Source organism: Mesoplodon densirostris, chromosome 11 (genome assembly GCF_025265405.1).
Source record: "Mesoplodon densirostris isolate mMesDen1 chromosome 11, mMesDen1 primary haplotype, whole genome shotgun sequence".
Taxonomy (NCBI): Eukaryota; Metazoa; Chordata; class Mammalia; order Artiodactyla; family Ziphiidae; genus Mesoplodon; species Mesoplodon densirostris.
In genome coordinates this window covers 35,272,569-35,276,173 of record NC_082671.1, presented here as the reverse complement: position 1 = coordinate 35,276,173, position 3,605 = coordinate 35,272,569, and the positions used below count along the sequence as shown (strand labels likewise).

Here is a 3,605-nt window from a genome sequence, read left to right as displayed (position 1 = left end):
GCTCAGTAGTTGTGGCTCATGGGCCTAGTTGCTCTGCGGCATGTGGGATCTTCCCAGACCAGGGCTCGAACCCGTGTCCCTTGCATTGGCAGGCGGATTCTCAACCACTGCGCCACCAGGGAAGCCCCTGTTTGTTTTTTTATCTCTTAGCAGCAGAAAAATTTTATTCCTTTTAAGGACAATTAAACCACATCCAAGGCCTTAGCTTACAGACACAAAGCAAAGTAGCCATTAAAGCATTAGATATTGAGGTATAAGACATACAATGAGGGGAATGCTTTGCCATCAGAGGGTGACACCAAGCTTGTGCAATGGACAGCGAGCTCTGCTAGTGAGTAGGCGAGGTTGAGGGTAAGTGCTTATCTGCAGAACCGAAGGAGAACAGCTGTGCTCTACAAGTACTGAAGCATTTTAGACCACATAGGTAGGGATATACTTTCACGACGAAGGGAAGGGGAGAGATAGCGAAGGGCCCCCCCACGAGGCATTCGGCTGCCTTGCAGAGGGCCACGGTGGAGAAGCAGACCTCCCCTTGCCCACGCTCAGTGACTTCTCTGCAGACCTGGGCGGCGTCCTGTAGCAGTGAGTCCTCTGAACTGGCGCCACGGTTCACCGGAAAAGGCCTCCATCCATCAAGTTCATAGAGGTGGCCATCCACGTTTTTAAACAGAATAAAATGAAAGTTCACTTTGTCATCTACCCGACATTGGCCTTCCTGTGCCACGGCATCATGGGCTCCCTGGAGGGCCTCATTCTTTTCAAAGCATTTTGCTCTGTCTTCAGGGTACACCTTCTCTGTTTCAGAAAGAAACTGATTCAGAACTGACCCATCCTCGAACTCCAGTTTGTCCTGATTATCGGCCACTGCATGAATGAGAGTCCGATGGTTCCACAGGAGTTGCCAACTGTCTGCTTCATGAAGTACACCTTAGGACTTACTTCTTTTTTTTTTTTTTTTTTGTGGTACACGGGCCTCTCGCTGTTGTGGCCTCTCCCGTTGCGGAGCCCAGGCTCCGGACGCGCAGGCTCAGCGGCCATGGCTCACGGGCCCAGCCGCTCCGCGGCATGTGGGATCCTCCCGGACCAGGGCACGAACCCACGTCCCCTGCATCAGCAGGCGGACTCTCAACCACTGCGCCACCAGGGAAGCCCTAGAACTTACTTCTTGTCTCTTCAGTTCTTCAGTCTGCTTTTTCCTGAAGTTCTCATGCTGGGCCATGAGAGGAAAGAGCTGCAGCAGTGCGCAGGCAGGCGCTGCCACCGAGCCCAGAGACTTCTCCTCCAGGCCCAACATGTCCTCCAAGCGCCACTGGCCAGTGACCCCCAGCCGGGCCAGCACCTTGTTCAGCATCTCCGGGTTAATCTCCATCGGTTTGAGCTGCATGTTCGCAAACTAGGGAAGGAAGCACAACCCAGCGAAGAGGAAAAACAGCCACTACTTTAGTTTTTGTATCTTGTCCAGATTCTTACTCAAAATATTAGTCAAGTCATGTACTATCAGTGCTTCTCACTATTTAATTAGGTTCAAAATCTTACCATTTTATCAAGTACAGATGGATTCAAAGACTGAGAATCACCAATATGTCTGTATGAAAGACTCCTGGGAGATAATGAGCTCGAGGAGATTTTTTATTAGGAAGAAGGAAGAACTGAATTAATGAACTGGATGCATATCTCTATTGCTAAGTTTCAAAGCTGCTTGCTTCTTTATGCTTATATTAGAAGTAACTCAATTAAGCAACAGATTTTTATTGAGCATAAAATATTCTGGGCAAGGTGATACATGAGGGATATTCCCATACACAGAGGAGGGTAACACATACTCTAATTTAAGGATTTAGATTGGGAGGTTAGAAATATGTACATAAAAATATTATTAAAAAGTATAAGGTAAGAGTGAAATGTCAGTGTGAGCAATAAGTGCTGAAGGAATTCACAGAGTTTGCTTCAGGTTAGAGTAATCTGGGGAGGCTTCATGGAGGAGGTGGGATCTGATCTGCACTTGAAAGGATGCCTTGATGGACAATATTGTTGCCTAACCACCATCCATTCACCCTTTGCGTATTTTTCAGAAACCCTCTCCCATGCAGGACACATACCTCAGGAAAAGCAAACTCCATCTTAAACTCCAAGGGAGAATGCTGATTAGTCTAATGCGAAGTCATCATGGTAATCCTATCCTCTCTTTCTTCCCCTCCCCCCATGATTTGTTCAGGGAGCCAAACTTAATGCCAATCAGTGACTGGAATTTCCCTTAGCATTGGTTTAGGAGGTCCGATCAGTCTAAAAGGAAGACCTTTGTTCCATAATTGGGAATAAGATTTTTTTTCTCTCCTACTGTGCAGGAAAAGGATGTTGGTTGCCCTGATTGCCTCTGGCAGTCTTTTTGAGATCATGAGGGCCCCTGGCACGTGGAGGAAGGCTGAGGCTGGAGAATAGGGGAGATTCAGACCTGGAGCCCTGTTTGTACTGTGCCTGGAGCTTGATCTGCCTCTAGACCTCCTGTTGTATGAGACAGTACATTTCTTCAATGTTTAAGCCAGATAGAGTCAGGTTTTCTGTAACCCCCAGCCAAAGTCATGCAAACTGCTACCAAATAGTAGAGTTGATTCCTTTCCTAGCATATATTTACCTCTTTTCCTAACAAAGGAAATAAATTAAATGCTATGTGTTTTTTTTTTTTTTTTTTTTTAGGGGGGAAGGGCAGGAATCCCTCTACCATTTTGCCTTGTGGTTTAAATGGGAGAGACAGTCTATTAGCTCCAAGTACGTCTGGATGCCATGATTGATTCAGACAGACATGGGCATAGGAGACAAGAGAAAGTTGCTGAGGCTTCTGAAAAGAAGCTCCTTTCCCATGGGAACTACCAGATATATCTTTCTCTACTCGCCTGTGTGGTCGGGGAGCAGAGATGGGTTGTGTTAGTTTCCTAGGGTGACTGTAACGACTCACCACAAACTAGGCGGCTTAAAACAGAAATGTATTCTCTTCCAGTTCTGGGGGCTAGACGTCCACAATGAAAGTGTTGACAGAGCAGTGCTCCTTCTGGAGGCTCTAGAGCAGAATCCCTCCCCTGCACATTTCTAGCTTCCGGTGGTTGCAGGCAATCCCTGGCGTTCCTTGGCTTGTGGTTGCACCACTCAAGTCTCTGCCATCATCTTCACATAGAGACACACAGGGAGAGAGCTGTATCCAAATTTCTTTAGTCTTATAAGGATACCAATCATTGGATTAGGACCCATTCGAAACCCAGTTTGACTTCATCTTAACTTGATTAAGATGAATCAAGGGACCCTATTTCCAAATAAGGCCACATTCACAGGTTCCCAGTGGACAAGAGCTTTAAGGAAACATTATCCAAACCAGTACAAGGCCTCTTGCAGCCAGTTTTGCCATCCTGAAGGAAGCCAGCCTGAGCATGAAGTTAACACATGGAGCCATACAGAGTCAAGGTGATCTCAAAGTAAATGACATCATTAACCTCTGGATAAAACTGCCTAAAGCTTATTTTACTTTGGATAATTTAATTTATTTAAGCCAGGAAATTTCTCTTTTTATTTAAGTCACTTTGTGTTGAATTTTCTTTTGAGAGTTTCAAAAAGAC

General features: G+C 46.0%; 1 pseudogene; it reads right to left on the bottom strand.

Annotated features, from left to right (window-relative positions):
* Window positions 1-328: 328 nt before the first annotated feature.
* LOC132499497 (ubiquitin carboxyl-terminal hydrolase isozyme L1-like) lies at window positions 329-1,384 on the bottom strand (annotated as a pseudogene).
* Window positions 1,385-3,605: the final 2,221 nt, after the last annotated feature.